The sequence below is a fragment of the Aquarana catesbeiana genome, linkage group LG01, assembly GCF_042186555.1.
Source record: "Aquarana catesbeiana isolate 2022-GZ linkage group LG01, ASM4218655v1, whole genome shotgun sequence".
Classification (NCBI taxonomy): domain Eukaryota; kingdom Metazoa; phylum Chordata; class Amphibia; order Anura; family Ranidae; genus Aquarana; species Aquarana catesbeiana.
The window spans coordinates 925846266-925870135 of record NC_133324.1 but is presented as its reverse complement, the minus strand read 5'-3'; positions in this window follow the sequence as shown (position 1 = coordinate 925870135).

The window sequence follows — 23870 nt, the reverse complement described above, 5'->3', positions numbered from 1 at the left end:
ACAAAAAAGCACGCAAACAGATTGCTGATGTCGAGCAGACTATGGACATGGATTACTGGAACCCTGTCCTGTGGTCTGATGAGACCAAGATAAACTTATTTGGTTCAGATGGTGTCAAGCATGTGTGGCGGCAACCAGGTGAGGAGTACAAAGACAAGTGTGTCTTGCCTACAGTCAAGCATGGTGGTGGGAGTGTCATGGTCTGGGGCTGCATGAGTGCTGCCGACACTGGGGAGCTACAATTCATTGAGGGAACCATGAATGCCAACATGTACTGTGACATACTGAAGCAGAGCATGATCCCCTTCCTTCTGAGACTGGGCCACAGGGCAGTATTCCAACATAACGAACCCAAACACACCTCCAAGACAACCACTGCCTTGCTAAAGAAGCTGAGGGTAAAGGTGATGGACTGGCCAAGTATGTCTCCAGACCTAAACCCTATGGAGCTACTGTGGGGCATCCTTAAATGGATCGTGGAGGAGCGCAAGGTCTCTAACATCCACCAGCTCCGTGATGTCGTCATGGAGGAGTGGAAGAGGACTTTAGTGGCAACCTGTGAAGCTCTGATGAACTCCATGCCCAAGAGGGTTAAGGCACTGCTAGAAAATAATGGTGGCCATACAAAAATTGACACTTTGGGCCAAATTTGGACATTTTCACTTAGGGGTGTACTTACTTTTGTTGCCAGCGGTTTAGACATTAATTGCTGTGTGTTGAGTTATTTTGAGGGGACAGCAAATTGACACTGTTATACAAACTGTACACTCACTACTTTACTGTAGTACCCTCTACTTAGGTAAGTGCTAGAGGTGAGATATTTGGTGATTGCAGGTAAATTTAAGCAGGCCTAGCTGGAAGCTTGGTCTGTGTGGGCTGGGAGTGGCTCAGAGTAGGCTGGTGACTCACAGATAGCACCACTTTTTATGTCACCTCTCTCTTGCTTCTAGAGTTTTCTTGAAGGGAGGTGGGGAAGGGAGGTGGAGCTGTCTAAGGTGTCTCAAGGACCCCCGACCAATCCCCAACTAGGATTGGCAGGGGGCAGGCCTCCTTGACATACCCAGGATCAGCATAGCTGGGGAGGAGTTGTCGGTTGGAAGAACTGAGAATGGAGTACTAGGCTGTCGGGGCATTTAAGGGCGCTCCCCATTCTGGGGGGGGGGGGGGGTGACCTTGGGACTCGGTGCAGGACAGATCCCTTCAAGAACACATGGAGGATCTGAACAGGAGGCAGAGAGGACAGCAGGAGCTAGTACTGCCGGGCAAATCTTCAGGAGGGAACCACCGGTGTGAGTGCAGCCAGGAGGGCTGGTGAGTGACATGGGCAGTCGGGAGGACTGGTGAGGCATGCCAGAGAGGACTGAGAGGAAACAGTCAGAGCTGGGTGTGGAGCCAGTGAGGATTGCAATGTCACAGGCAGTGGAGTTGGGCAGCTGCAGCCAGGAGAGCTGGCAGGGCCTGAAGAGGGATTGCTGGGAGCAGTAATCATCCTTAGGACAGCTAGCACTAAAAGACTCCCTACTCTATTTTTGCTACATTAAAGGGACCCGTGGTCCCTGCCTGCAAATGGCAAGTTCCAGGGTCTGACTGAATCAGTGTTGGGCCTAACCATGTGCTAGCTGTACCTGGAAGTGAAGAGTTGTGCAGGAGGAAGAGAGAGAGAGAGAGAGAGCATACCTCCCAACTGTCCCTGATCTCGAGGGACTGTCCCTGATTTGAAGCAATGTCTCTCTGTCCCTCATTCCTCCTTATTTGTCCCTCATTTTGGTCTGATCTATATTGATGTATATAAAATGCACTTTTTATGTTTCCCAGTGCTAAACCTTTCATCCAAATTCTAAATTGCTACTTTTGTAAATTTTAAAAGTCAATATAAAAGAATAGTAGTGGTAAAAAAAGCACTTGTGGATTTAATTAACTTTTTTTTTTTTTGGTTAATTCTCCTTTAAGGGGGTGTGGCAGGGGGCGTGTCCTATGCCTACATACATTTGCTAGTAGGTGTCCCTCATTCCCATCTCAAAATGTTGGGAGGTATGGGAGAGTAATAGTCTGCAAGCAAGTTGTGCAGAAGGAGTCTGGAGGAGAAATATGTACAAAGAGTGTATATAGTTTTGTTCCAATTGATTGCTATACAATCTGCCAATTGATTGTTCCACTGGGCATCCCATATATATTCCTTTATCCATCCAAGTGTATCAATAAAAACAACAAAAACAAACATATGGACTGTTCATTGTCTTCAAGGTGATTGGGAAGGGAATGCCAGGCTGGGCAGGGTGACAGGTGGACCACAACTTTCAGCAACCCCTATGGGGAGTACCATTACATTACATTGTAGCAAAGTGTCATTTCTTCAGTGTTGTCACATAAAAAGATATAATAAAATATTTTAAAAATGTGAGGGGTGTACTCACTTTTGTGAATTACTGTATACAGTGCCTTGAAAAAGTATTCATACCCCTTGAAATTTTCCACATTTTGTCATGTTGCAACCAAAAACATAAATGTATTTTATTTGGGATTTTATGTGATAGACCAACACAAAGTGGCACATAATTGTGAAGTGGAAGGAAAATGATAAATGGTTTTCAAAATTATTTTCAAATAAATATCTGAAAAGTGTGGCGTGCATTTGTATTCAGCCCCCTTTACTCTGATACCCCTAACTACAATCTAGTGGAACCCATTGCCTTCAGAAGTCACCTAAATTATTAAATAGAGTCCACCTGTGTGTAATTTAATCTCAGTATAAATACAGCTGTTCTGTGAAGCCCTCAGAGGTTTGTTAGAGAACCTTAGTGACCATAAAGCATCATGAAGGCCAAGGAACACACCAGACAGGTCAGGGATAAAGTTGTGGAGAAGTTTAAAGCAGAGTTAGGTTATAAAAAAAATATATGGAAAGAGTATGGCACAACTGCAACTGCAAACCTACCAAGACATGGCCGTCCACCTAAACTGACAGGCCGGGCAAGGAGAGCATTAATGGGAGAAGCAGCCAAGAGGCCCATGGTAACTCTGGAGGAGCTGCAGAGATCCACAGGTGGGAGAATCTGTCCACAGGACAACTATTAGTTCTGCACTCCAGAAATCTGGCCTTTATGGAAGAGTGGCAAGAAGAAAGCCATTGTTGAAAGAAAGCCATAAGAAGTCCTGTTTGCAGTTTACGAGAAGCCATGTGGGGGACACAGCAAACATGTGGAAGAAGGTGCTCTGGCCAGATGAGACCAAAATTGAACTTTTTGGCCTAAAAGCAAAACGCTATGTATAGCAGAAAACTAACACTGCATATCACCCTGAACACACCATCCCCACCGTGAAACATGGTGGGGGCAGCAGTCAAAGTCCAGACCTAAATCCAATTGAGAATCTGGGGCAAGACTTGAAAATTGCTGTTCACAGACGCTCTCCATCCAATCTGACAGAGCTTGAGCTATTTTGCAAAGAAGAATGGGCAAAAATTTCACTCTCTAGATGTGCAAAGCTGGTAGAGACATCCCCAAAAAGACTTGCAGCTGTAATTGCAGTGAAAGGAGGTTCTACAAAGTATTGACTCAGGGGGGCTGAATACAAATGTACACCACACTTTTCACATATTTGTTTGGAAAAATAATTGAACACCATTTATCATTTTCCTTCCACTTCCGAATTATGTGCCACTTTGTGTTGGTCTATCACATAAAATCCTAATAAAATACATTTATGTTTTTGGTTGTAACATGACAAAATGTGGAAAATTTCAAGGGGTATGAATACTTTTTCAAGGCACTGTACATGCAACGATTGCCTGTGGAGAAAAGCAGACCACGTTCAGCACTTCCAGAGTTAGTTTATGAAAAATACTATTTCATATATATAATTGGCACATAGGCCATGTTGAAGCATAATGTTATTAAGAAAGTCCGTTCTGTTTCATGGCAGCAGGTTTCCGAAGGCATCCTGTTGATGTACATGACAACCTCGGAGATCTTGTTTCCTGCCCGTAGGATTGGCACACTCCATGTCCCAGAGGTCCTCAGAAAGCTTGAAGGCAACTGGCATTTCTCAGACGGAGGTCAGCGATGACAGCTCTCCTTATTCCTCTTAGTAAAGGTTTCCAGGCATATCATACTGGTTAATATTGAAACCCAAGCAGCAAACCCACTCCTTCCCCCCAGTGATTTAAAGCTGATCTCTAAACTAAAAAAAGATCATTTAAATATATTCTTCAATAGCCACAAGGGTATAAACACCTTCTGTGTGTGCACCAAATGCCTTTGCAATCCAAGGTACCACCTTGTAAAAGTAGCAGTGACATCATCACTGGGCTGTACATATCCTAGGCAGAGAGCAGAGCTGTGGGAGGGGCCAGGTAGGCTCCACCCACTACAGGCTGCTTGCAGAAAACTACAGGAGGGGGCTGAGGCAAGACCAATCCCCTTGCACAAGGAGAGAGAGCAGCAGTGAGCGGTCTTTATTACAGAGGTAAAGTCTCACACTGTATTACTTCACAGATCTGGAAGCATTACACCAAGCATACCGAGATTCAAGGGAGAATACACACAACACAACATTTTTACCATATTTGCTTAACCACTTCAGCTCCGGAGGATTTACTAGACATGTGCAATTCGTTTAGTCTCCGAAATATCGAATTTCCGAATTTTCTAATTTACAAAAATACAAAATTTCGTGAATTTGGAATTTGGGAAATTTGGAATTTTGGAAATTCGGAATTTCGGAAATTCGAAGTTCGAAATTTCAGAAATTTGAAGTTCGAAATTCGGAAATTGGACATTTCGGAAATTGGAAAATTTGGGAAATTGGAAAATCCGAATTCGGAAATTTGAAATTTTCTAAATTTGAAATTTTGGAAATTCGGAAATTCGAAATTTCGGAAGTTTGAAAATTCTAAAATTTGGAAAATTCAAAAGAATGAAATCCGAAAATTTGAAAACCCGAAAATCTGAAATAATAACTAACTAATAATAACTATTAAATTATAGGTATTGGAATTTCCTTTCAAATTTGGCTGTTAGTGAATGTAACAAGTATGAATTTATCCACAGTTACGAATTATGTGAAATAATGAATGCCGTATCTAAACGAATGGAACATAATGATCTAATAATAATAAATAACAACAATAATAATAAAACCTTTTAATTTTTTGGATTTTCGAATTTCCGAATTCCGAATTTTCTAATTTCCAAATTTCTGAATTTTTGAATTTCCGAATTTTCAAACTTCTGTAAATAGCAAAAACTAACACATTTTTTGTCAGTGCACATGTCTAGGATTTACCCCCCTTCATGAGTTACTTTAACCGACAATTGCACGGTTGTGCGACACTGTACCCTCCAAAAAATTGTCCTTTTTTCCCCACAAATAGAGCTTTCTTTTGGTGGTATTTGGTGCCCACTGGATTTTCTATTTTTTGCGCCATAAAACGAAAAAAAAAACCCGAAACTTATATATCTGCGCAGCGCAGCCGCCCTGTAGCAGTAGAAGTGCTATAGGGCAGTCGGCAACTGCTTAAAAGAAGGCTCTATTCCTGACTCCCAGTTGTGCTCCTGCATTTCCCACCCCCCCAACAGGCTTCTGAGTTGCAGTTTCAATGCATGTTATCACAAGCATTGTCCACTAGACATGCGCAATTCGTTTAGTTCTAAATTCATTTTTTAATGAATTTTGACAATTTCTGAATTTCCGAATTTCTGAATTTCCGAATTTCGAATTTCCAAATTTTCGAATTTTCAAATTTCCGAATTTTCGTAAATTCAAAATTTCGGAATTTTGGAAATTCGGAAATTTGGAAAATCTACATTTCAGAAATTGGAAAATTCTAAATATCAGTAATTCTAAATTTCGGAAATTCGGAAATTCGAAATCCGGAAATTCGAAATCCGGAAATTCGAAATCCGGAAATTTGAAATTCGGAAATTTGAAATTTCCATTTGTTTAGATGCAGCATTCATTATTTTGGATAATTCGTAACTTCAGATAAATTTGTATTTGTTACATCCACAAACAGCCAAATTTGAAAGGAAATTCCAATACCTATAATTTAATAGTTAGATATTATTAGTTAGTTATTATTAGTTAGCTATTATTTTCAATTTTACAGATTTTCTTTCTTTTTTTCAGATTTTCGAATTTTCGGACTTTAGAATTTCTGAATTTCTGAATTTCCGAATTTTCGAATTCCGAAAAAGAATTCAAAAATTTGGAAATTCGGAATTCGGAAATTCGGAAAAATCGGAATTCGCAAATTTGAAAATTCGGAAATTTGAAAATTTGAACATTCGGAAATGTGAAAATCTGAATTTTCGCATTTCCGAATTTCCGAATTCCGAATTTTTGAATTTCTGAATTCCAAATTTTTAAATTTGCTCATTTCCTGAAAGAAGCAAAAAAACGAATGAAACGAAAACTAAAACAAACAAATTTTTTGTCAGTGCACATGTCTATTGTCCACTGTTGTCACCATCAGGAAACCCTCTAGAAATGGCATGCAGTAAACACTGGAGGGCAAAAAGGCAACAGAATCACTGAGATGATACAGAGTAAAAAGTAGAGCAAAAAAAACATATCAGAAAAAATGCCAGTTGTTTTCTGTACACGGTCCTTTAACAAACGAAACATCACACCACATACATTTTTGCAGCATGTACATTGAAGTCTATTGAATTAAAAATGCACCGTGTTACTCATAGATGTGAACGTGTCCCATAGGAAACCATGTGAAATGATCTGTAGTGCGTTTCTGCAAAGTACACAAAAAAAAGTGTAGGTGTAAACCAGGCCTTAGGGAAACATTACAATCAAGGCAGACCGGCCTGCAGGGGGACAGAGGAATCCCCTGGTGTGCTACAATTATATAGCCAAAAAATGCAGTAAAAGATCCCCAGGGTCTGGGGTGTGTCATTTGCGATAACAGACAACCCCCTAGGTACTTTTAGATATTTTTCAGCCACAATTTGTAATATCTGTAATATCAGTCTGTAGGCCGGTGTCATTTGGCCTCCCTACATAGCTGGCGCCTTCCGGGCAGAGAGTGAGCGGAGGGCAAGGGGGCAGTCGGCAGTGCATTTTCCCCACTGGCCCCTGATTATTTGATTTTAGCAAGGGATCCCTGACACCTAAAAATTATTTCGAGGGTTCCTCTAGGGGAAAAGAAGGTTGAGAAAGGTTGTACTAGATGATTGCAAACAGGGGAAGACTAGGACTTACAAGAGAATGAGAAAAGGGCCCTGAGCAAAATACGCCATGGTGAAAAGTGGGTGTGGCTATTATCACTTGCCGACCACGATATAGCCGAATTACAGCTACTGGGCAGTCGTCTAGTTCTGGGAGGGCGTCTATTGACGTCTTCCCAGAACCCCACGTACCCCTTGGGCATCGCGCATTGGGCGCGACCTGTGGACACACCTGATCACAGATCAAGGTAAAGGGCCAATCACAGCAGACCTTTACCAAGTCATCAGCTGTGACCAATCACAGCTGATCACATATAAACAAATTCCGGTTATGGGCATATTCTTTCCTTACTGATGTCACTGTGTGAGGAAAGGAAAGCCAATAATCGGCTCTCTTGTGACAGCACACATTTACACTAACTATCATGCAGCCCTATCAGTGCCAATCAGTGCCCATCAGTGTTGCCTATCAGTGCCCATCAGTGCAGCCTCATCAGTGCCTCCTCAACAGTGCCCTTCAGTGCAGCTTATCAGTGCAGTCTCATCAGTGCCCACCAAAGCAGCCTATCAGTGCCGGCTTATCAGAGCAGCCTCATCAGTGTCCATCAGTGCAGCCTATCAGTGCCCACCAAAGCAGCCTATCAGTGCTGCCTTATCAGTGCAGCCTCATCAGTGCCCTTCAGTGCAGCTTATCAGTGCCCATCAGTGCAGTCTCATTAGTGCCCATCAGTGCAGCCTATCAGTGCCGCCTTATCAGTGCAGCCTCATCAGTGCCTCCTCATCATTGCACATCAGTGCCCTTTAATGTAGCTTATCAGTGCCCATCAGTGCAGCCTCATCAGTGCCCATCAGTGCCGCCTTATCGGTGCAGTCTCATCAGTGCCCATCAGTGCCCATCAGTGCAGTCTCATCAGTGCCCATCAGGGCCGCCTTATCAGTGCCCATCAGTGCAGTCTCATCAGTGCAGCCTATCAGTACCCACCAAAGCAGCCGCATCAGTGCACATCGGTGAAGAAGAAAAATTACATATTTGTAACATTTTATGACAGAAATGAAGAAAAAGGGTGTTATTTTCATTTGTTTAGCAAAAAATAAAACCTCCCAGTGGTGATTAAATAACAGCAAAAGAAAGCTCTGTCTGTCTAAAAAAAAAGTCATACGGGTAAAGTGTTGCATGACCGCGCAATTGTCATTCAAAGTGCGACAGCTCTGAAAGCTTAAAATTGGCCTGGGCCGGAAGGGGGTGAAAGTGCCCGGTAGGCAAGTGGTCAAATGGGTCCCTGATTCCTAGCCCGCCTCTGATTACAATAACCTAATATATATAGATAAAACTGTAGTCCCCCTTAGGACACCATGCACACTGGGCGCCCTGGAGTATGCGACTCAGGTGTTCAGGTGCAGGCTTTTGTTCCTAGGCACATGCTGCCCTAAGGCCCTGTTCACACCACATGCGGTCCAGTGCGTTTTTTTTTTTTCTGCATCAAAAACACATGGAAAGTAGGTTATATTGTTTCCAATGTTGTAATGCACACCGGTGAGGTTAGTTCCAGGGCATTCCATTTCCAGAAAAAAAGTAGAACCTGCTGCATGCACTGGAACGCATCAAAAATGCCTAAAAAACGTACTGGACCCCAGTACGGTAAAAACGTGAAAAAAAAAGAAGAAAAAAGCACTTGGAATGCATCCAGAAATGCACCAAAATGCACTGGAACGTTTTTGTGGTGTGAACCAGCCCTCACTGTTAATACTGCTAGGTGTACCATGCAGCCCCATTCAGACACAGCAGCTGTCAGCCTTTCATAGAGTTTGGCCAGCTGATGGCAGACAGGCTGGGCAGCACACCTGTGCCCTCTGATCCCAACTAAATGCTGGAGCCTCATGCACCGGGGCTAAATGCTCAGGCCTTAAAGTGGCAGTACATAAGTGTGTATTACTGAGGAGGACGCATAGGGTTGCCACCTTTTCTTCAAGTCAAACCCCAACACTTTAGCGGCGCACAGCGATTTTTTTTTTATAGTATAAACTATACATATATTTTGCTATTAAATACAATTTCTAATTATATGAAGTTAATAACAAGAATCCCCCTTTACATCTGAATCCGCAGAGTTCCCCTTTTACATCTGAACTCGCAGAGTTCCCTTTCACTGTAAGGGGGGACTCTGCAGACTCTGATGTAAGGGAGGACTCTAACATAAGGGATGCTCTGGGAACCCCTGATTTAAGGGGGAACACTGAGAACTCTGATGTAAGGAGTAGAGTTGCCACCTAAAAAAATAGTGCTAAAATCTTGTGAGCCACAAATGGGTTAATGCCTCCAATGTGAATAAATGAACCTAATTCAGCTGCACACACTAACCACGTTCCATACCGTGTATATGCCAAAATAAAATAAATATATGTGCATGCGCTAAAGGCTATAAATACGTGAACAAAGAATATAATAAATCTATACAATATTGAAAATTACAAACAGTGTCAAACGCCTGTGAAGAAAGTGACTAAAATCCACAATTGAATATATGAATAAATGGTAACATGCAACATGCAAAAAAAAAAAAAAAATGTGAGAAAGAAAAGAAAAAAATCCTTTAAATAATTAACAAAAATATATAAGTGCTACTTGATAAATAAAGTGTCCGAAACCAATTCATACAAATGAATATATCTCAGTCCAAACCATCACCCGGACAGTCGGGGCTTTGAATCATGTGTCCGGGTTTCAGGGGGACTGAAATCCGGACACATTATTCATACTGGGCTGGGGCACCCCAAGTAACCAAGATAGTTAGACACAAAGCTGTTGCCATCCGGGAGCTGTGGGCAGCTGTCTGGGGTAGTTTTGGCCTCAATGGGGGGCAGGGCGATGATGTAAGCAAGAGCAATATGGCTACACCCGCTGCTCGCTGCGGCACGCTATGCCTACCACATTACTACTCTCCTTGGGGCACCCAAAGGTGTCCCAGACTGCTAAAGTGAGGTGGCAGGTTTGGCATCACTGGGGGGCAGGGCAATGATGTCACACTTTTTGCTGCAGCATGCTATGCACCCCACAATTCTACTTTCCTTGGGGCATCCAAAGGTGTCCCAGGCCGCTAAAGTGTTCGGGTTTGACCTGAAGAAAAGGTGGCAGCCCTAGTACGGAGAGGACTCTGATGTAAGGGGGGACACTGTGGCCTCTGGTGTAAAGGGGAACTCTGATGTAAGGGGTGCTCTGAGAACCCTAACTTGCCTTAGTGTCCTCAGAGGCAGGAGAGAGAAGGGGGGAGACTTCAGACACAGACAGATGGATGGATGGTGAGCTCACTCACCCCTTGGCAGTCAGCACCTCTCATCCAGATATATCTGAGGCCCCAGTTGAAGTCTTGGTAGACGAAACGCGTCGGGTGTGTGACGCTACCACAGCCATCAGAGTTCACTGCGCTAAATGCTTTTTTGTTCATATGAACTTAATTTTAAAACCTGAATTTTTATTGGAAATTTTAACCATAACAATAACATTTTTGGTTACTTGGATTTTACACTATGTGAAAGCCTTTTCTCTTTTTTCGATCATATATGGGCAAAGCCAAGTGAGCGATTTCCGGAAGAGGACTCCAGTGGACAATCGAACAGGCTCCCTCATTTGAGTAGACCTGGTCCCATCGTTGAAGACTTAAAGTCGTGGGGCCTTCCGTAGCTCCCACCCCAGATCGCAGACATCTCTACCGTGCAAACGGTGAAAGCTCATATGACTCACCGCCAACGGCCAGCCCACCGCTTCTGGTAAGGGCATTTTACTTACTTCCCCTCTTGTTGAATATAAGAAGAATTACCCTGGATGTGAATATACATACAGTGGTGTGAGATCTGTATATACGCTCTGTGATCACCTCCACACTTGGATGAATTGTTTAAATCCCAGAGACTTGTTTGAATCCTACCTTTTTGTTCTTTTGAACAACATTTATGTTTATGGTTTTATGGGACTGTTTTAACACAGCCACACATTTCTGAGAGAAATAACACTCTCTGATTGAATTTTCATTATAATATTCACAGGTGTTGCTATAAGACCTTTTGCATTTACTTATTTTTGTTTTTTTGTTGATTCAGAGTGTTGGTTGAAACCAAAGTTTGCAAATGGGTGATTTACACTGAAGTTCACTTTTTAGTCATTTTCACATATGTATGCGTTTTTCACTCAAATATAGCGCTGCACTTTTTATTCTCTTATCTGAGGCTGCTGGACTTCAAATTTCCAGCCCGCACTTTCCATTCCTAAGGAGTGTGGGCAGACACAGAGGAGGGGGGATGGTTTGCTAGTGCTGGCTTTGGGCAGTGTGAAAGAGAGTGTAACAGATACTGTACTCTCAGCTTAGACAACTGGAGCCAGCAACCCTGCTGGGAAGCCATAGTCCAGTCGGAATCATGTGTCCGGGTTTCAGGCAGTCTGAAACCCGGACGCATGATTCCAAACCCAAACTGTCCGGGTGAATCCCGGACAGGTGGCAACCCTAAGGACGCACCCGGTGATATTTCAGCGTTGCTATTTTTTTTTTTTCTACAATGTGGCCTAATAAACCGGGAAAGAGATATTAATTGATATGACTGACAATCAGCAGCAGAATAATCATCATGGACAGGCGACTTCCCAACAAACGCCTTTCTGATTCTATAAAGCGGCTTTTTACTTATGGAAAGTATAATATATATGTCTCCAACTTGCAAAGAGAAGAGGCGATAATTATCATTTTCCTTCTCTTCCCCCGTATCTGTTGATCTGTGCCGTGCTGAATACACACAGATGTACAATTACATTGAAATTAATTTCTCAACACACGGCATGTTAGACACCAGGCATGAATACAGAATTATGTTTCTCCCGAGCTCGGCGTTCAATGCTGACATTCACATTTCTATTTTATTTTTTTTTCCTCCTCGCTTGCCTCCGCACTGACTTTCTTTCAGCTTTCAGAGAATGTGCAAATTAGTTCCTCATTAGATTTTATTCTGCACGGCAAATAATAACGCACAGAATGTTCGCAGCTTTAATGTGTTCAAAATTTGTATTATTTCTAAATGTACAATGGGGGCCCCAATGTACCACGGCTTAAAGGCAATGGATTTCCTGCAGTAAGTTTAATGTAGAAATAATAAAAAATTATTTGCTCTGGGTTATCTATAGGAGGGCTGGATCTATGGCTTGATGCATTTTCCGTTTAAATCAATGGAAGCGCATCAAAATGCATGTCAATGTCTGTCAACGGTCATTACCACGCATTGCAATTTATTTTGTATTAGATGTCAAAGCATGCCATACTGTACATTGATGTACAGCCAGCCTCAGGCCCCATTCTCACATCCACATTTTAATGCGTGGGTTGAAATGCACTAAAAAGATATGCCATCTAAGGCATAGTTGCCAACAGCCCCGATTTGCCCGGGACAATCACGGAATTCAGACCCATGTCCTGGTCTGAGCCTGTCCCGGGCAGAATCCCGGGAAATAAGCTTTGTCCCGGGCAGGGGCAGACTGGGCGGGGGCTGGTCTCCATAAAAAAGCCACACCACTCACCCGGTGTAGTGTGCGGTGTGAGCATGGCCAGATTGTTGACAAAAAGCCCGGGCTGCCCACGTAGTAAGCTGGGTGGGCTGGGAGTTGGGACTGGGTGATGGAGGGAGAGGGAGGGATGTAAGAGAAAACTTCAGCCAGCTACTGAAGTAACAGGAGGTAGCAGGAGGAGGGCTGCACCGTGTCCCAGCCAAGTTGGAAGTGCAGTCGCTGTAGATCTGAGGGGGACATGCAAGGAAAATAAAAAACAGCATTTTTGCTTGTACATGATTGGATGATAAAACCAGCAGAGCTTCCCCTCATTTCAGATCTTCCCCAAAGATCTACAGCGACTGCACTTTTACGTGCACTTGCAGTTAGGGTTGCCACCTTTTCTTCAGGCCAAACCCAAACATTTTGCGACACAGGGCAATTTTTTTTTTTGCAGTAAACACTATAGGTTTATGAAAGACCTGGGACACATTTGGGTGCCCCAAGGAGAGTAGTAATGTGGCGTGCTGAGCACGCCGTGCTAAACAGTGGGTGTGGTCAAATTGCTCTTGCTGACCTCATCACCCCACCCTCCAGTGATGCCAAACCTGCCCACAGACAGCCGCCTGCAGCTCCTGGACAGAAACAGATTTGTGTATGACTATCTCAGTTATTTGGGGAGCCACAGCCCCATCTGAATAATGTGTCCGTGTTTCAGGCGGACTGAAACCCGGACACATGATTCAAAACCCGGACTGTCTGGGTGAATCCTGGACAGGTAGCAACTCTATTTGCAGCGCACTTGTAGTGCAAAGTGGATTTGCCTTTAGTAAATCAACCCCCTATGTGTTATGTTCGAACAGTTCTAGAATCTCACTCTTTCTGCAAAGAACACAGTGTGTTATGGCCAAACCTATATTTATTAGGCAGCAGGGGCAGTCGATTCGCATTGGAACCTAGAGAGCTCTCTCTCCCTCCATCCCTCTTTTTTTCTTTCTTTCCTTCTCTTTCCTTCTCTTTCTTTCTCTCTTTCTTTCTTTCTTTCTCTCCATCCCTCTTTTTTTTCTCTCTCCCTCCATCACTCTTTCTTTCTCTCCCCCTGCATCCCTCATTCTTTCTTTCTTTCTTTCTTTCTTTCTTTCTTTCTTTCTTTCTTTCTTTCTTTCTTTCTTGTCAAAAGAAGTTTATTGAGTATACAATGTTATAAAGATACATAAAGATACATAAAGTAAGTTTACAAGGATCTATAAAGTAAGCTCATTGTTTTACAGTGGGGTTTATATAGGTAAATATCATGAAATTTCAAATATTAAACATTGGGTTCACGTAAACCTAAATTAAAGATATATATCATTTCCTTAGTTACTTTTGTAGGTATTTAAATGATTTATACCTACTATACATATTGTTTACAAATAGAGTGTATATAGGTCAAATAAATTCTGATAATGAGCTTTAATCGTAAGGTGGAGAAAAGGAAAGAGAAAGAAGAAAAAGGGTTGAAAGGTAGAGGTATGGTCCACAAGGTTGTCCCGCTCGTCAGTTTATTATTCTTTTTAGTTCTCTTTGAAGCCTTAGAATGGGTGTCTCTGTAAGTCATTTAATCTGTTACCATGGCAATCTTTCTTTCTTTCTTTCTTTCTTTCTTTCTTTCTTTCTTTCTTTCTTTCTTTCTTTCTTTCTTTCTTTCTTTCTTTCTTTCTTTCTTTCTTTCTTTCTTTCTTTCTTTCTTTCTTTCTCTCTCACTTCATCCCTTTTTCTCTCTCCCTCCATCCCTCTTTCTTTCTTTCTTTCTTTCTTTCTTTCTTTCTTTCTTTCTTTCTTTCTTTCTTTCTTTCTTTCTTTCTTTCTTTCCATCCCTCTTTCTCTCGCACTCCACCCCTCTTTCTCTTTTTTCTTTCCCTATTTATTACCACATTCTCCACTATGTAAGTCATCTCAGACTCTATTTAACCACACCCCATTTAAGTCACGTCCACTTATCTAGCATATTTTGAACCATGTCCATTTTCCCCTCTTTCTTTCTTTTTCTTTTTTTCTTTCTCCCTCCCTCTTTCTTTCTTTCTTTCTCTCTCCCTCCATCCCTCTTTCTCTTTTTGTTTCTTCCCCTCTCCCCATCCCTCTTTCTCCCTTTATTTCTTTCTTTCTCTCTTTCTCCATTCCACTTTCTTTCTTCCTCTTTTTTTTCTCCATCTTTCTTTCTTTCTTTCTTTCTTTCTTTCTTTCTTTCTTTCTTTCTTTCTTTCTTTCTTTCTTTCTTTCTTTCTTTCTTTCTTTCTTTCTTTCTTTCTTCCTCTTTTTTTTCTCCATCTTTCTTTCTTTCTTTCTTTCTTTCTTTCTTTCTTTCTTTCTTTCTTTCTTTCTTTCTTTCTTTCTTTCTTTCTCCCTCCATCCCTCTTTCTCTTATTTATTTTCCTTTATATTTTCACATTCTTCACTATGTAAGTCAAATCAGACTCTATTTATTATTATTATTATTATACAGGATTTATATAGCGCCAATAGTTTGCGCAGCGCTTTACAACATGAGGGCAGACAGTACACTTACAATACAAATCAATACAGGAGGGATCAGAGGGCCCTGCTCCTTAAAGCTTACAATCTAGAAGGGAGGGTCAAGTGGAAACAAAAGGTAATAACTGTGGGGGATGAGCTGATGGAGAAAATGAAAATACAGTTGTTAGGTGTGGGAAGGGTAGGGCCCTTTAAGCCACACCCACAGTTTAGCATAATTTTAATCATGGCCATTTTTTGCCCGTTGCGCACTTCGCGCACCGCATTTTTTCACTACTACTAGGCTACACCTACAAATGAATGTCCCCGCCCTAATTAAAACAATACTCTGCCTACAAAAAAAAAGTGTCCCTAAATTTTTTTTGCGAAGTTGGGCAATTATTCTAAGGCAGTCTCCATGATTAAGCCTTTTCTTGGGTGAAACGCATTAAGGTGGGAGGAGGACAGGTAGTAAACCTTTTTACTGGATTAAAGTGTTTTTAACATTGGTGGCATCATCAGTGTGTGGCTGGTTTATTCCCTTTTAACAGTCAGTCTATGGAGTGGGGACATGACAGTAGCCGGAGGATCAAGGAGTAGGAAGTGCTTGGAGCGATAAGAATTACTATTGAGTCTACCATCTATGGCAGGAGTCACCAAACTTTTTAAACAAAGGGGCAGTTCAATTGTATTTCAGACTTTAGTTGGCCAGATTGAGGCCAGTGGGAATAGAAAATGCCCTGGCATCAGTGGGAGGAAACAGCGCCTCAGGTAGCGCATGTGGGCCATAGTGCCCCCTCATTGGTATTAGCTGGAGGATAAGTGGTCCATTGTTGTTAGTAAAAGGAATAGTGCCCCATCATTTACAGTTGTGCTCATATGTTTACACAACCTGGCAGAATTTATGATTTCTTGGCCATTTTTCAGTGAATATGAATGATAACACAAAAACTTGTCTTTCACTCATGGTTAGTGTTTGGCTGAAGCCATTTATTATCAATCAACTGTGTTTACTCTTTTTAAATCATAATGATAACAGAAACTACCCAAATGACCCTGATAGAAAGTTTACATACCCCAGTTCTTAATACCGTGTATTGCCCCCTTTAACATCAATGACAGCTTGAAGTATTTTGTGATATTTGTGGATGAGGCTCTTTATCTTCTCAGATGGTAAAGCTGCCCATTCTTCTTGGCAAAAAGCCTCCAGTTCCTGTGAATTCTTGGGCAGTCTTGCATGAACTGCACGTTTGAGATCTCCCCAGAGTGGCTCAATGATATTGAGGTCAGGAGACTGAGATGGCCACTCCAGAATCTTCACTTTATTCTGCTGTAGCCAATGACAGGTCGACTTGGCCTTGTGTTTTGGATCATTGTCATGTTGGAATGTCCAAGTACGTCCCATGCACAGCTTCCTGGCTGATGAATGCAAATGTTCCTCAGTAATTTTTGATAACATACTGCATTCATCTTGTCATAAATTTTGACCAAATTTCCTGTGCCTTTGTAGCGCACACATTCCCAAAAGATCAGTGATCCACCTCTGTGTTTCACAGTAGGAATGGTGTACCTTTCATCATAGGCTTTGTTGACTCCTCTCCAAATGTAGCGTTTATGGTTGTGGCCAAAAAGCTCAATTTTGGTCTCATCACCCCAAATGACTTAGTGCCAGAAGGTTTGAGGCTTGTCTCTGTGCTGTTTGGCGTATTGTAAGCGGGATACTTTGTGGCATTTGCATAGTAATGGCTTTCTTCTGGCAACTCAACCATGCAGCCCATCTTTCTTCAAGTGCCTCCTTAGTGTTTTCTGAGAGTCCTGTATTTCACCTGAAGTTATTTGTGGGGGTTTCTTTGCATCCTGAACAGTTTTCCTGGCAGTTGTGGCTAAAATTTTAGTTGGCCTACCTGACCGTGGTTTGGTTTTAACAGAACCCCTCATTTTCCACTTCTTGATTAGAGTTTGAACACTGCTGATTGGCATTCTCAGTTCCTTGGATATCTTTTTATATCCCTTTCCTGTTTTATACAGTTCAACTACCTTTTGCCGCAGATCCTTTGACAATTCTTTTGCTTTCCTCATGACTCAGAATCCAGAAACGTCAGTGCAGCACTGGATGAAAGATGCAAGGGTCTGTCAGGAGTCCAGAAACTCATTGACCTTTTACACACACACTAATTACAAGCAAACAGATCACAGGTGAGGATGGTTACCTTTATTAGCCATTCAAACCCCTTTGTGTCAACTTGTGTGCATGTTATCAGGCCAAAATCACCAGGGTATGTAAACTTTTGATCAGAGTCATTTAGGTTGTTTCAGTTGTCATTATGATTTAAAAAGAGTAAACACATACGATTGATAATAAATGGCTTCAGCCAAACACTAACCATGAGTGAAAGAAATGTTTTTGTGTTATCAGTCAATTTCTCTGAAAAATGGCCAAGTAATCATAAATTCTGCCAGGGTATGTAAACTTATGATCACAACTGTATATCAGTTGGAAGAAATGATGCCCTATTGTTGGTATCAGTGGAAGGAGTAATGCCCCATCATTGCAATTAATGGAAGGAATAGTGCCCCACTGTTGATGTCAGTGGAAGATTAAACAATGTCTTGTATAAAAGGGAGGAACAATGCCCCAAGCGCCGAAAAATGGCAAGTAAATGGCCACACACAATCTGAAGGCAGCAGTTTGGAGACCACTGATCTAAGGGAATGTTATAGATGGAATCTGATCACATCTGTGAACTTTTGAAAATAGCTCTGGTCCATTTTATTGTCTGCTTTCATGTGTTTTGAGGATCATAGCTGTCAATAGTAATACAGGCATGATGTGTTTTCATGCATTTTCAGCCCCTAGTAAAAAGCTTAAAAAATGAAAAATGCATGGTGCATGAAAGCATATGAAAATGCATTAAAAATGTGCAGTAGCACATACACACAACCTGCATCAATGTGCATTGAAAAGCAGGTTAAATCAGCCTTTCTCAACCTTTTCAACAGTGGAGCCCTTGAAATAACATTCCGGTCTCAGGAGGCCCCTGATAAAAATGATTATATCTACAACTCATGGTACATTAGTGTGATGGTCATTGGGAAGAATGCTCCTTACAGATAAGTAAAAAGATCAATGGTGTCAGTGGAAATGTAAGAGGCAGAAATTGCTCATTGCTCATGGAACCACTAATAACCTCTGGAGGAACCCTAGTTGAGAAACGCTGGGTTAGACAATGCATGAAAACACCAATGCAAGGGAGTAAACCTAACCCTAAAGTGAACCTGTTTGTCCTTATAGAGTAAAGCAACAGGTTCACTTTAATGCCGGTCCCACCAGCTGCATATAATGATCTTCACTTTGCTCCCTCAGCTTGACTGAGGGATGTGCAGATTACCAAGACTTAGGCTTCCTGTAAAATAAACAACTAAACCCCAGTCCTTCAACCCACAAGATTGACCAGACGACACATATTATTTTGGAGTCGAATGGCCATAGCAGCCTTTTATTACAACATAATCAATCATAATGCATATAATACATTTTATACATAACCATTAAAGCAAAAACCTCAACTTAATCCTACCTGGTCTAAGGTCTTTGAAGGGCTATTTTTCTCTCGACCAACTGGTTGTATCTGTCACCCCATGAAAGGCCCCCAGCCACAACTTACACCGGCTCAGGGACAATTACCAGTTACTTCCTACCAGATACAACCAAATTAAAACCATTATTAGCATTGTATTTTTAGGAAGGGAAGGGACACCCATACCTCCAGATGGGCCCAACCCCCTTAATTTTCCATTTAACCTTCCTGATTCCATGAGAAGCTCTGACTGAACTTCGACAAGAGCCTCCACACCTCTACACCCACAGGACACCCCCATCCGTTGGGACCTACCAGTCCAGGTAAGTGGATTAGTACCTCCCCCATCAACCCACTATTCTCTCTGCCGCAACTGCCCACCCCAGTCATGCTGGCCCTCCTCCAAGTTGCACTTTTTGCTCCAGGTCATTGACTTTCTGTTTGGTTGTTGGAAATGAAGAGAAGAAGACCTTTCAAAGCTCCAAGTCATGACCTGAATCTTACAGAAGGGTTAGGACCATCTCCCTGCCCCATGAGACAGCACTGGATCCATGAGTGGCCGGTCACCAAGTACCATGCTGTTAGGTGGGATGCAGTGGTGTGGAAAGGTGCAGCGTTACGCAGCAGCAGTAATTACAGAGATTCCGTTTGCAGAGAACAGAACTATGGGAAGCACAACGTCTATGCAATCACATGATTGCAGACAAGACGCTTCATTTGCAGGGTTTTGACCTGCTTTGTGGCAAAGTTCATTGCACCGGAATACTTCTTCCCCGTAGTATTACTAGGGGGGGTGCTTTGTTTTTGATTGTACCGCCCTAGGACATGGGCGGTGCTTTCCCTTTGAGTTGCGACATCACTTCTGGTTTCCCTGTGTCGGTGATAAACCGGAAGTGACGTCAGCAGCTCTGTGGAACACACGGCCAGAGCGGAGCTTTTTATTCACAAATTGCTGTGAGTCTGGGCTCTATACTCTGCTGTGATTCTGGGGCTGTATACTCTACTGTGATTCTGGGGCTGTATATTCTGTTGTGATTCTGGACTGTATACTCTGCTTTGATTCTGGACTGTATACTCTGTTGTGAGCCTGGGCTGTATACTCTGCTGTGAGTCTGGACTGTATACTCTGCTTTGATTCTGGGCTGTATACTCTGCTGTGAGTTTGGGCTGTATACTCTGCTGTGAGTCTGGGCTGTATACTCTGCTGTGAGTCTGGGCTGTATACTCTGCTGTGATTCTGGGGCTGTATATTCTGCTGTGAGTCTGGACTGTATACTCTGCTGTGATTCTGGGGCTGTATATTCTGTCCTGTGATGCTGAGCTGCATACTCCTGACACTATGGTTGGAAGCAAAGGGAATACAGGGGGACGGAGTGGATGGATGCTATAAGGGGTGGGGCTTATAAGGGGTGAAAAAGGAGGGGCGGGTCTGGCGCCCCCCCATCCTAAAACTTCACCAGCCGCCACTGCACCTGAGGCATATGCCCCTTATCTCCTGTTGGGTGCCCAAGGTCAAGGGGTCATGCCATACTTTTTCTACTCCTGTGGCCTAAGGGAATGGACAGGTGTGCAGATGGCCCCAGGCTTGTCCTCCCTGACAATGCTGTACTAAAAGGTGACTATGCAGTGCCTAGTGTCTGTGTGTTGGAAGCATCATGCAGCCAACTGGATGGAAGTACCAGCCACCCAGGGAACCCTTTAATTTTTAGGACAAGATTTCCTGAACCCTGTGACACTTTCATTCATTCTGGACCAAAATATTTCATATATGAAAAGTGACTTTAAATTTATCTCCAATGGTTTTATACACAAAAGATAAACATCATTAAAAACAATCATATATCTTTATTTGTACGTATTAAACTTGTTTATCCATTTTTTTTTTTAAATATATGTTTCACGCCAGTTAGATTGTAGATTATACAGGGACTTGAATTATGGGATCCCTGGAGACCATTAGATGTAGGTTAATGCATTTTGCGGGATAACCCGCTTCCTCAGGACCTCAGATCTCCGTCAAATAAAATATTTATTGTCTTATTAATTGTTAATTGCTAGGTAGTCACTGAATGACTATTTAAAGTGATTGTAAACGATCACCTTGTAAAACAACCCATTCCGTTTAAAATAGAAAAGAAAGGCAAAACATTATAAATACCTTTTTTTCCCTTTTTTATAAGTGATCCCATTCCCTCTGTTCTCAGCTGAATAAGAGATAGGGGGAGGAGAAACAGCAGTACACTGAGCTTCCCAGTGAATGACAATGCAGCAGGGGCGTGTCAGGACAAGTTTGATCATTGGAGAAGAGCAGGCTGAGTTCCCAGCATAACTAGAGAACTGACCGCGGTGTGCTCTCCTGCTTAGCGTGGTAAGTTTTTAATAGGACAGCAGAGAGACTGCCAGGAACAACAGGGATTTTGCACAAAGGAAACAATACAAAGAGAACAGGATACTTTATCATAGAAGTACATGGTACAGCAGGCACATATCAGGAATATGAAATGTTTGGGTACAAAGACTTTAACCGCTTGCCGACCAACTGCCGTCATTATACTGTGGCAGGTTAGCACATTCAGATGCGCGTGGCCGGCGGTCGCGATGACCGCCGGCCACGCGCGATTGCGGGCACGAGAGCCAGAACAGGGACGCGTGTGTGTAAATGCACAAATCCCTGTTCTGTGAGGAGAGGAGAGACAGATCGTGTGTTCCTACTAGCTGGGAACAACGATCTGTCTCCTCCTCTAGTCAGTTCCTTCCCCCTACAGTTAGAACACACTGAGGGAACACAGTTAACACCTTGATCGCCCCCCTAGTGTTAACCCTTTCCCTGCCAGTGACATTTACACAGTAATCAGTGCATTTTTATAGCACTGATTGCTGTATAAATGTCAATGGTGTCAAAAGTGTCCGATCTGTCCACCACAATGTCACAGTCCCGATAAAAAGGTCACAGATCACCACCATTACTAGTAAAAAAAATAATAATAAAAATGCATTTCTCGCGGGCACGAGAGCCAGAACAGGGACGTGTGTGTGTAAATGCCCAAATCCCTGTTCTGTGAGGAGAGGAGAGACAGATTGTGTGTTCCTACTAGCTGGGAACAACGATCTGTCTCCTCCTCTAGTCAGTTCCATCCCCCTACAGTTAGAACACAGTTAACCCCATGATCGCCCCCCCGACGCAAAAAATGGCGTGCTCAGGAAGGGGGTAAATTCCTCCAGGGCTGAAATGGCTAATGAAGGTTTTCTTTGAGGTAGGTTGTGTGCTTAAAAGTGTATGTAAAGGAAGAGTTTATTAATGTAGCCCCCCCAAGAGGGTCCCTAATTTGTCGCAGGCTTTCTTCTCTGATAATGCAGCAGCCATGCACACCACAAGAGTCACTCCTCTGGCTCAGTAAACAGTCTACGGGTTGCCTTTTTAAGACTTATTGCAGATTAACTTGAATAGGGCACAAGGAGCTGTGGGATACTCCAGTAGCACAGTATAATGATCAGAAGACACTCTTCACGATATCAAAGCTTCTTAGCACATTCCTAATAGCAGTCAAAGGGTTGAATAGCTCTAAGACTCCATAGGAAATGTCCTGATACAAGCAGTCACCAAGTCCAATGCTCAAAGATAACATATCATCAGTAACATATAGTCACTAGGAACCAACATTCAGATCTGTACTCACAATGTCATTGGAGCTGTCTACTATCCAGCCTCCATAAGTAGAACCTCAGTGAGAAAGACAAAAAGATTCTTAGTCCCATGTGCCGGCTCAAAGATTCTCAAGAAATACTGTAGGCCCCTCGACTCTGCCACAGCCGGGAGCTTGATGAACACATGCAGAACTTTAGCTGGGCTGTCTGGAAGGGCAACGGTCCTTTACGCAGGCAACTTCTCCTTCTGGACAAGACTCGCCGTCCCGAAGCTTCAGACTATTTAGGCTCACTCCCAGCCACCATTTGGTCACCCTTCCCCACAGTTTGGCTGAGATAAGATAAATATTCGGCTGCTGATTTGCTTCATTCAGCCCACTACATTCTAGATTCCTCTGGAACAGGGGTCTCAAAGTACCGGCCCACAGGCCATTTACATCCCACGGACCGGTTACAAACGGCCCGCAGGACTGGTCCACCAGGATCAGGGCCGGACTGGCCTACCGGGATACCAGGAAATTTCCCGGTAGTCCGCCTGCCCTGGGGCCGCTTTGAGCTGTGGCTGCAGCAGCAGGGCTGATCCTGGGTGGTGCATAGGCACCTCAAGTTGAGGCAGAGGGGAGGGTGTCGAAGTGCTAGAGTGCTCCCCTCCCTCCTACTCTCCTTGTGTGCGTAACGCACAGCGGGGATCTCCCACTGTGTCACTGAGCTTGGGTCTGAATTGTTCAGCGGCGCTGTAACAAAGTCCCGCCTCCTAGACCATCTCCTTTGATAGGTGGCACATTGATCCTATGCCGGCATTTAGAATCAGTGTTACGTGTATCATAGGAGCCGATCTAGGAGACGGAACTTTGTTACAGTGGCCGCCTGGGAAATTCAAATCCAAGCTCTGCGATACATTGGGAGATTGCCACTCTGTGTTATCCAGGCACTGGAAGGCTGCATTTAATGGGCACTGGTGAGGCTGCATTTGATGGGAATAGTGAGGCTGCATTTGATGAGCACTGGTGAGGCACGCTTTTGGTGGGCACTAATAAGGCTGCATTTGATGCGCACAGTAAGGTTGCATTTGATTGACACAGTGAGGCTGCTTTTGATGAGCACTCGTGAGGCTGCATTTGATGGGCACTGGTGAGGCACGCTTTTGGTGGGCACTGATAAGGCTGCATTTGATGCGCACAGTAAGGTTGCATTTGATTGACACAGTGAGGCTGCATTTGATGAGCACTCGTGAGGCTGCATTTGATGGGCACAATAAGGCTGCATTTAATGAGGACAGTGGGGCTGCATTTGATAGGCACAGTGAGGCTGCATTTGGTGTGCACTGATAAGGCTACATTTGATGGGCACTGATAGGCTGCATTTGATGGGCACTGTTGAGGCTGTATTTGATGGGCATGGTGAGGCTACAGTGACTGGTAGCAAGCAAAACTACCACTGTATACAGTTTAA